This window comes from Cryptomeria japonica, unplaced genomic scaffold, assembly GCF_030272615.1.
Source record: "Cryptomeria japonica unplaced genomic scaffold, Sugi_1.0 HiC_scaffold_82, whole genome shotgun sequence".
In the NCBI taxonomy this organism is placed as follows: Eukaryota; Viridiplantae; Streptophyta; class Pinopsida; order Cupressales; family Cupressaceae; genus Cryptomeria; species Cryptomeria japonica.
In genome coordinates, this window is record NW_026728904.1 from 478,460 (window position 1) to 489,794 (window position 11,335).

Here is an 11,335-nt window from a genome sequence, read left to right on the forward strand (position 1 = left end):
CCCCTTTGCGGTACGACCATAACATGGATCCAATTAAGTATGTCTTCAAGAAAACTCCTAAGAGTGACAAGGAGAGGAGAGCGAAGACATTAGCTCCTACATCAACCAACGAGGTAATCTATATTTCAATTGCAAAGGAATTAAAGTTAAATGCATAGTTTTGTTGTTAATTGTGAACTATTTTCTACAAAAGAATTCTAACTTAGCTTTTGAATTGTGGTTTTGCAGCCATCTACAGAGCCACGTACTGCATCGAAGAGGCTTGATTTTGATGATCCATCACAATTTTAGGATCATATAGTGTTATTTTTGGTCATAGAATGACCAATACATGTAGATATATTCTACATTTTTATTGTATATCAATTTGGACATGGCATATACCACATTTTTGTAATACTTGTATTGACTTGGTAGACATGCCTTTTTTTATATATATAAATATTGATATTTGATCCAATAAATGTATAATGGGTTCATTATTTTGTATTCATTGTATTTTTTGGTTGTCCTTTTATAAATATAAATGAATATTTGCATATGTAATCAACAATATGAATATAAACAACAAAAATATATGATATAAAACATTGCAATCGTGGAATATGATTTGATAAAATTTCTAAAATGTTGAATTAACCCTACAAAACTCCTTGTATTTAGTTCATTATTGTGTATTCATTGTATTTGGTGGCTTCCCTTTTATAAATTTAAATGAATATTTTCATATGTAATCAACAATATGAATATAAACAACAAAAATCAACAATATGAATACAAACAACAATGTGTTTTGTGCGAGAGAACCCTCACGCTCGCAATGGTCCAATTTTGTTCATCGTGTGCACAAACTGACGTTGCGAGTGCATTCGGGTGGGCAAGTTTATGCTAGGCATTCCCCTGTCATGTATCCCAAATCGTCGGAACGTCGAGAGTCATATAGTATCGGTGGGATCTCTCAGTTGCCCTAAGTCCAAAAAATTGACAAAATTTGATGGACTGTTTCTTCAAATCCAGGATACATATGGTTGATCCGTTTGATCCTGTGGGGTTGCATGAGGCTCCTCTACAATGACCTATCTTAGTTTTTGATGACTCCAAGCCATTTTTGATTAGTAGCATTTTTTTTGCCTGCTCCAAAAACCGTTAGTTGCATGCAATGAAAAGTTGCAAGATTGGCTAGAATTGATTTAGTTTGTCGTGTGCACAAACCAATGTCATGAGAATGTCTGGGTGGGTAGGTTTACACTAGGAATTCCCCTGTTGTGCATCCCAAAGCACCAGAACATCGAGAGTCATTCCATACCGGTGTGATATCTCAAGTGCCTTGAGTCCAAAAAATTGTCAAAACTTGACGGACTGTTTCTTCCAATACAAGACACATACGATCGATCCATTTGATCCCATGGGGTTTCATGAGGCTCCTCTACAATGACCTATCTCAGTTTTCGATGACTCTGAGCCATTTTTTATTAGTAGCATTTTTTTGCCTGCTCCAAAAACCGTCAATTGCATGCAATGAAAAGTTGCAAGATTGGCTAGAATTGATTGGGTTTGTTGTGTGCACAAATAAACATTGTGAGTGCATCTAGGTGGGTAGGTTTATGCTAGGCATTCCCCTATTGTGCATCCCAAAGTGCCAGAACGTCGAGAGTCATTCCATACTGGTCCGATCTCTCAAGTGCCCTGAGTCCAAAATATTGTCAAAAATTGACAGACTATTTCTTCCAATCCAAGACACATACAACTGATCAATTTGATCTTGTAGGGTCGCATGAGTCTCCTCTACAATGGCCTATCTCGGTTTTCAACGACTCCGAGCCATTTTTGATTAGTAGCATTTTTTCGCCTGCTCCAAAAACCGTCAGTTGCATGCAATGAAAAGTTGCAAGATTGGCTAGAATTGGTTTGGTTCATCGTGTGCACAAACCAAAATCACAAGCACATCCGGGTGGGTAGTTTTACGCTAGGCATGCCCTTGTTGTGCATCCCAAAGCGCGAAAATGTCGAGAGTCATTCTGTACTGGTGTGATCTCTCAAGTGCCTTGAGTCCAAAAAATTGTCAAAACTTGACAAACTATTTCTTCCAATCTAGGACACATATGGTCGATCCGTTTGATCCCATGAGGTCATGTGAGGCTCCTCTACAATGGCCTATCTTGGTTTTTGATGACTCGAAGCCATTTTTGACTGGTAGCATTTTTTTGCCTGCTACAAAAGTCATCAGTTGCATGCAATGAAAAGTTGCAAGTTGGCTAGAATTGATTTGGTTCGTTGTGTGCACAAACCGATGTTATGAGCGCGTCTAGGTGGGTAGTTTTATGATAGGCATGCCTCTGTCGTGCATCCCAATGCACCAGAATGTCGAGTGTCATACCCTACCGATGCAATGTAGAAGTTGCTTGACAACGTTTTTGACAATTTTTTTGACAACAATGACAATTTTTGCTGAAATTGTATCTAGTCTCAATCTATGACCCCTATGACCCGATAATGACTCAAATAATTCTCCATGATTATACAAGAATCAAGAATGGTCATGATTGACTCAGGACACATCACATATACTCAAAACATAGTCACAAAACATTGACGCACAAAATAGTCACAAAACATTGACACACAAAATAGTCACAAAACATTGTCACATATTATTCAAAAATTTGCCTCTAAATATGGTCAAATCAGCTCTTGGCTATTTGATTATACAAAAAAATGTCTTACAAATAATCTCATGGGCTTTTATACAAAATTTGGCATTACAATATGTGCGATTACAACTCATCGCCATTTTAATATACAAATCATCTCATGGGATTTTATACAAAATTTGACATTACAATATGTGCGATTCAGCTCATCGCCATTTTAATATATAAAATTTGGCATGTACATATGTACAAATCAGCTCATTGCCATTTAAATATACAAAATTATGCCCCTAAACTTGTAAAATTCAGCTCATGGGCATTTATATATACAAAAAATGAATATAGAACAATTCATCGATGATTTATATAAAATTCTCAAAATCATTCTACTTTGAACCATAGAATCAATCAAGTGAGCCTTCAGGATCGGCTCTAAACCATATTGTGTCAAGTATTGCCTCGTGGTCAGATTCACGAACTTTCCATAAAATCTTGTTATGAGGTCTACCACGATACTTCATCAAATGAATATTTATTGCAACAACAAGGTTAGAGAAATGAAGAATATTTGTGTGTGTTTCAAAGTCCTCGAACAACCAAACATCAGAATTCTTGATAGGGTATCTCCGAAGCCATGTTCCTATCATGACAACAAACCTATTGGGTACTCAATACCCTCTCTGTCAATGATTGTGGTTGTCAATTTTCTTTTAGGCTCAACACAATGACACAAATAGTAATATTTTCCTTCTTCATTGTTCTCTTCTGCAACAACTGCATACACATGACCTACATTTTATAAAGTGTTAATTTATACCAAAAATAAAGTATGATGTACAACAAAATGAACCAAAAAGAATACTTGCAAAAATATTAACTAAAAACCTCACTTGAATCCACTAGGTCAGATACATGGTCAAAATCCATTGATGTCTCCATCTGGCTCAATTGTAGTTCTTTGGAAATTTGATATGAATCAATGGGAACCAACGGTCTACAAGACAATTTGTCAACCCACTCTTGTGATTCACATTCTTCCCACAAACAATACATGCATGAAGAGCAAAAACATACCATCTGTCTCGTATAAATTACTAGTGAACTTGAATTTGAACTCATAAATGAGTGCATGTCACTCAATCCTGCAACTGTACAACACTCTAGATAGTTTTCAATGTTAGATTTAGTGATCAACCAAAAATATCTACAAACCAATGACGTATGTGGATTACCTGGACCCATCGTAGACATACACCATCGCACAATTGTTTCTGCATCTACCAACTCAGCACCACCTTCGTACTTTAATTCTTCCCTATTTAGGGCTCTTTCCACACATGCTCCTGCACCATCGTGCTCTTCCTTACCATGTCCAGCCTCAGTGAAATTCCAAAAATGTTGTACACTGCTTGTCACATGCATCCTTGTCAACTAATAAAACATCCTTGCATTCTTGAATTGTGCAGTGCAATTATCTGACCATATTAAGTGTCGGTTGTATCATATGTTCCTTTCCCTGAAACTATCATAGAAAACTTTAAAGCATCCTTGTACAAACTTTGATGAATGAGTACAATCATCACTTATGTAGAAGTGATACTCTCTTGCAACCTTTCTATCCTCCTCTATGCTACCATCTGCATGCATGAATGCTAAGTGTACAAAAATAGAAACTTGTGTAGAGTGATAATACATGGATTGCACTTCATTTTGAGGTTGTAGTGTATAATTTTCAGAGAGATCAACGATAGAGAAAATGGTGCCAAGAGGAAATGTGTCCTTACATAACTTGAATTGCTTATCTAACCATCGAGCTCTATGTGTATGCATTATGTACTCATAAACTAGTTTCTCTTAAAACATTTTCATAAATTGAGTTACCTTTATATCATTTTTCACTAGCTCGCATCTCTTCAAATCTTTTCCATCTTTAACTCCATATGTGATTGTCTTGTATTTTCTGAAAGAAACTAGTCTCGTACCAATTTCATGTGTGCTCTCCAAATGTACACATCTTGGTAAATGTTGCAAACCACCACATATAGCACAAGAACCTTTCAAACAAGGCATCTTATAATAAATGCAACCATCATGTCTATTACATACCACACTTGAAATAAATTCTCTTACCGACTTAGGAGGTGCTTGTATATTATATTCATGCAAAACATCGTTAGTGTGCAAAGTAGAACAAATATTACAAAAAATATCATAATGCATGGAAAATTCAATATGCATCCTACAACAACATGTGGTGCATATATGATTAATCTTAATATAAAAAGGTTTCGCCATTTCAAAAAATCTTTGAGAAATTCTTATTGTAGGAAACTTTTGAAGGAATCTTTCATAAAATTTAGTTTGAGTCATATCCAAATAGTGTTTGGCATGTGGCTCACAATTTTTAGACCCAATTCGTGTTCTAACAACATCTCTTTGGTTGGGCAATACTCTTGTGTTGTCATGCCAAAAAATTTAAATTAATGTTTTTAGTGCATCAACAACAACCTTGTCTTTGCGTGGGAGTTTATCTGAGAATGCCCAAAGAGAATTATTGTTAGGTTCATCTATTTGTTCCCGCCTCTTTAATGCTTTACTTAATGTTGTTCTACTAACATTTAATGACTTACTTGTTTTTCTTATCAAATGAAATTTTTTTATTTTCTTGCTCATTATCGTTGATGTAATGACACGTCGAGTAGCATTAGAACTTTTACTACGTGATTTTGAAACAATAGATTGATATACATCAAATATATTTTTGACAATAGCTCTTTCACTGTTACTTTCAGATGATCTTAGGCCTAGAATTTTCATTTTCTCTCTAAAATTCAAATTTTTTATCATTTGAACAATTAATTGACATCTTGCGGTTTGATTTAAGTTTTTAAAATAGTTTCTCCATATTATTTTAACCATTCTCCTACAAGTTCGTTCATTCATTTTATTGGGCATTGACTTCAATATATTCTCATCAATGTCAATTAGAATCATATTACATATATATGTAAACAAAAGTTCATAAATAAACAAATAACCATAAATATGCATCTTATCACTATTTTTTGGAATCAAACTATTAAACAATCACAATTCAAGCATTTGAAACCATGCAAAAACCAAAAACTAATAAAAACAACAATTCAATCATTTAAAATCATGCAAAAATAAAAAATTCACTTACTTTTATGTATACAACAGTGATAGAAGTGCAAACATAGTTCCAGTGGGGCCTTCAATGACCTCAAAAACGTCTTTTGAGGCCATTGAGGCTCTTGGGCAACTAAAACTATGTCCATAAACCGTGTACACGCTACATTAATAACCGTGTACGCACTGTTAGACCATAAAATGTTGACAAGCCCAACGGTATTCTTTTTTCCCATTATGTACTGATAAGTAGCATGTATGCTCTACTAAGCCTAAAAAATGTTATCGTAGGGTAACGAATAATGGGAATAGTACCCCGTACACGCTTATGAGTAATAAGTACTACGTACGCGCTCCTTTGCCTTAAAAAAGTTATGGCAGGGCAGTGAACTAATACTTTCAGTACCCCGTACGCGCTATTGGTAGTAGAAAAGATGTGAATGGAAAGGGAGGGAGGGAGGGAGAGAGAGAGAGAGAGAGAGAGAGAGAGAGGAGAGAGAGAGAGAGAGAGAGAGAGAGAGAGAGAGGGAGAGGGGAGAGAGTAGGGGGGACGGTGGGAGAGAAGAAGGGGTATAGAGGAAGGAAGAGGGGAGAGGGAGAGGGAGAGGGAGAGGGAGAGAGAGAGGGAAGGTGGGAGAGGGAGAGAGAGAGAGGGAGAGGGAGGGAAGATGAAAGATGGTGATAGGTAGAGGGAGGGAGAGAGGGAGAGAGAGGGAGAGGGAGGGAAGATGAGAGAGGGAGATAGGCAGAGCGAGGGAGAGAGGGAGAGAGAGAGAGAGAGAGGGAGAGGGAGAGAGAGGGAGAGAGAGAGACGGGGGAGGGAAGGTAGAGAGAGGGAGAGAGGTATAGGGAGGGAGAGAGGGAGAGAAGAGGGGGGAGGGTGGGGAGGGAGAGCAAGATATATATATATATATATATATATATATATAGAGAGAGAGAGAGAGAGAGAGAGAAGAGGGGGGGTGGGAGAGAAGAAGGGGTATGGAGGAAGGGAGAGGGAGAGAAGAGGGGGGAGGGAAGGTAGAGAGAGGGAGAGAGGTAGAGGGAGGGAGAGAGAGAGAGAGACAAGAGGGGGGGTGGGAGAGAAGAAAGGGTATAGAGGAAGGGAGAGTGTGATAGTTCTGATACTTAATATAAGTACGAATCCAATAACCAACAAGATGAGAGGGGGGGTTGAATCATACAAACTTAATCTTTCATAAAAACATCAGATTCAACCTCGGTAACATATATTTCAGTAATATATCCAAAACTATCAAACATGCAAACTCAAAAGCATATAAATATCATAAACCTCATAACACCAGATTTAATGTGGAAACCCAAATAGGGAAAAACCACTGTGGGATTTCAGACCCACTAAGAAATATACTCTTCTAGAGTATGCTCGGTTAAAAGCAAATGCTGTTAAAGATTACAAACACATTGTTAGATGTGACCCGGTTAAGGGATTTCCCTCAGATATGCTAGGATCTTCACCTTGTTAAAGGATTTCAAACACTCAATCAGAATGTCACCTTGCTAGAGGGTTTTACAAATAAGACTGTTATGTCCACTCGGTTAAGAGATTTTCTGTTACTTCACAAAATAACAGTAATAAAATCTATTTGCAACTTCACATCTAAAATACTAAAGTAGATTCTTATTGGTTCAATACAATCTAGACATAGAAGTAATCTTGTCCATCTGTTGGGCTTCTATACTCTGTTATTCAAATAGGTCTTCAAGCTTCTGTGCTCAGTAATCACTATGTAGCATCCCTATGCATACACTTGCTTGCATACATTGTTTATCAATAGTTTCCTATTTATAAACAATTAGGTAACCGCTTAATCTCCTTGATCACATTTCCCATGATCAATCATAGCCATCAGATCTTCAAACTTGTCTAGGTTCAATGCATCTTTTGATCTGAAAATGTTTTACCCCGCCTAGGATCTTGCATATTAGTCTTGGAACTTCTACCAGGGTATTGCGGTTCAATCTGCACTGTAGATCTTCATGCCGACTTCTATTGCCTTAGATTCATTAACAAAGTATATTAATGGCATACCAATCATTCAATCAGTTCCAGCTCATCAGCTTCCTTCATTAAATAACACATGCAAACATTTAATGCATTCTATTATAGCTTGGTTACAACTCGATAACAACTCAGTAAATACTGAACTTCACTTAGTAGACATACTGCCTTCATTAACTGATAGTGATAACCTTAGGGTTTATCGACTAGGTTTTTTGCTTGATAATATAGTATAGTATTAACCTTTACAATTTACGACATATGTATGATGTTAAAATAGTCTAAAACATCATGATCTCATCATTGTCTAACTTGGTAATAGTTGCCCATTGAATACCTTATTCATCATATTCTTCCCTGTGTCTTTTACCGACATCTTTATAATCTTCAAATCATAGTTCTCAAGATATGGCAACATCATACTGAATTAGAAAATCAATTTCTTGACATCAATGACAAAATAATAATATCAAGATAGTAAACATCCTTAATCAGTTATATCCATAATCATCAACAACCTTCTCAATATCCTTATGAAATGCCAACAATCTTTCATTGTCTGTTATAATGCTATATTGCCACCAGAGTGAAAGAGGGAAGGAGGGAGAGGAAGAGAGAGGGAGAGAGGAAGAGAAGAGGGGGGGAAGGGAGAGGTAGAGGGAGGGAGAGAAGAGGGGGGACGTGTTGAAATGTGGTGACTGATCAGAAAAGTACTGTACACTGAGCACGTATCCTCGCCGAGGTCTGGGGCCGGGCTAGGCCCCGGGCAGGGGTTCGGGGGCGACAGCCCTCGAGAAATTTTTTTTTGCCATTTTTCGTTGATGAAAACCGACATTGTAATAAAACTCTAAAAAGGCCGACTTTGTTTGTTACCCTAAAAATGCATGTTATAAGCGACTGGGATGCTTAAGGCATTGTAAGGTTGATGTACTATTTTTGCTGGATAATAAGAAAGATTGGATGGCTGTGTATGGTGGACGTAACCCATTCTGGGTGAACCACGTTAAATCTCTGTGTTATCTATGTCCTGTTTTATTTCTTTATCTTTTGTATTTAAATCTGCATATAATTGTTAGTTCATATTTGCTTCGGATCTGCTTAAAACCCTAACAATTGGTATCAGAGCGAGGTTTTCTGTAAATTAGCAGGACTTTTAGATTTGAGTGGGAGCAATGGAGGATTCCAAATTCAAGGTCAAAAAGTTTAACGGCCAGAATTATCAGTTATGGAAAATGCAAATGGAGGATTACCTGTATCAAAAGGATTTGTGGCAGCCATTGGAAGGAAAGGCAAAGAAACCGACCACAATATTAGATGAAGAGTGGGACATTTTAGATAGAAAGGCATTGGGATCCATTTGATTGTGCCTTGCATCATCTGTAGCATTCAATATAACAAAAGCAAAAATGACTGTAGATTTGATGGCAACATTGGCTAAGTTGTATGAGAAACCCTCGGCTTTGAATAAGATATTTCTTATGAAGCGTTTGTTTAATTTGAAAATGAGTGAGGGAGGATCTATAGCGGAGCACTTAAATGAATTTAATACAATTACCAGTCAATTGTCTTCGACAAAAATTACCTTTGCAGAAGAGGCTAGGGCTCTCTTGATTTTATGTTCTTTGCCAGAAAGCTGGAATAGCTTGGTTATGGCTATAAGTAACTCTATCTCTGGTAAAAATACTTTGGTATTTGATGTTATTGTTGGTGTTATCCTAAGCGAGGAAATGCGAAGGAAAAGCACAGCTGAGACTCCAACATCATCGGGTAGTGTTTTGAATTTGGAGAACAAAGGAAGATCAAAGGAAAGAGGAAAAGGCCTTGGGAATGAGAAGTCACGAGGGAAGTCAAAGAAAGGATGCTCTCAATCTAGAGGAAAGAAAGATTGCTGGTACTGTGGAAAGCCTGGTCATCTAAAGAAAGACTTTTGGTCTCGAAAAAACAAAGAAGGAGACAAAAATGAAAATGACAGTAAGGAAGCTAATATTGCAAGTAATACTTTACAAGATGCTTTAATCTTATGTTTGGATAATGTTAATGATTCCTGGGTAATAGATTATGGGGCTTCATTTCATGCTACACCCCATAGAAAATATTTTCTAGATTATGTTCAAGGTGATTTTGGACAGGTATATTTGGGTGATGATGAGCCCTGTCAAATTGTTGGAAAAGGAAAGATAAAGATCAAGTTGCAGACTGGTTTCTGCAGGAGGTAAGACATGTTCCTAATTTAAGAAGAAATTTAATTTTTGCAGGGCAACTAGGTAGTGAAGGTTGCATAGTTACCTTCTCAGACAGTATGTGGAAGGTCACTAAAGGATCATTAGTAGTAGTTAAAGGTGCAAAGGTAGGCACATTATATCTGTGTACTGGTAACACTTACTCTGCCTTAGCTGCTATAGATAAAGTTACTGCAGGGACAACAACAATAAATATTGCAAGAATAGATTCGATAATGTGGCACCATAGGCTTGGGCACATGAGTGAGAAAGGGATGAAAATCCTTCACTCCAAAAATCTATTGGACTAAAGAAGATTGATTTAGAGTTCTATGAAAACTGTGTTTATGGTAAATAGAAAAGAGTCAGATTTCTCAAGGTTGGGAAAGAGAAGAAGAGTGAGAAGTTAGAGCTTGTACATTCAGATGTATGGGGACCGGCTCAGGTATCATCTCTTGGTGGCTCTTGTTATTATGTTATTTTCATTGATGACTCAACCAAAAAAACATGGGTATATTTCCTAAAACAAAAATCAGATGTTTTTGAAACTTTTAAGAAATGGAAAGCTTTGGTTGATAATGAGACAGGAAAAAAGTTGAAGTGTCTCAGATCGGATAATGGAGGTGAGTATTGCAGCAAAACATTTGAAGATTACTGTTCCTTAAATGGGATTCGAAAGTAGAAGACAGTTCCAGGAACTCCACAAGAAAATGGTGTGTCAGAGAGAATGAATAGGACTATCATGGAACGTGCGAGGAGCATGAGATTGCATGCTGGATTGCCCTTACATTTTTGGGCAGATGCTGTACATATTGCTGTCTATTTGATAAATAGAGGACCTTCAACCCCTTTGGATGGTGGTATTCCAGAGGAGGCATGCACTGGTAAAAACGTAAATTATTCTTTTCTAAAAACTTTTGGTTGCGAATCTTTTGTCCATGTTGATAAAGAAAACAGAACCAAGCTTGATGCTAAATCTCATAAATGTACCTTCATTGGATATGGGATAGATGAATATGGCTATCGGTTATGGGATTTTGAAAATAAGAAAATAATTAGAAGTAGAGATGTTATATTTAATGAGAAGGTTATGTATAAAGAACAGATGCAGGAAAAGAAGCATGAACAGGACAAACAAGAATATGTGGTGTTGGATGAGATTCCTGAAAATGAAATGTCACAGGTACCTGATGCTCAACAACAACAGATTGTCCCACAAACTCCTGCAAGTGTTAAACGTTCTACGAGGACAAGGAGACCCCTTGAAATATTTTCTCCTTCTTTGTATTCTA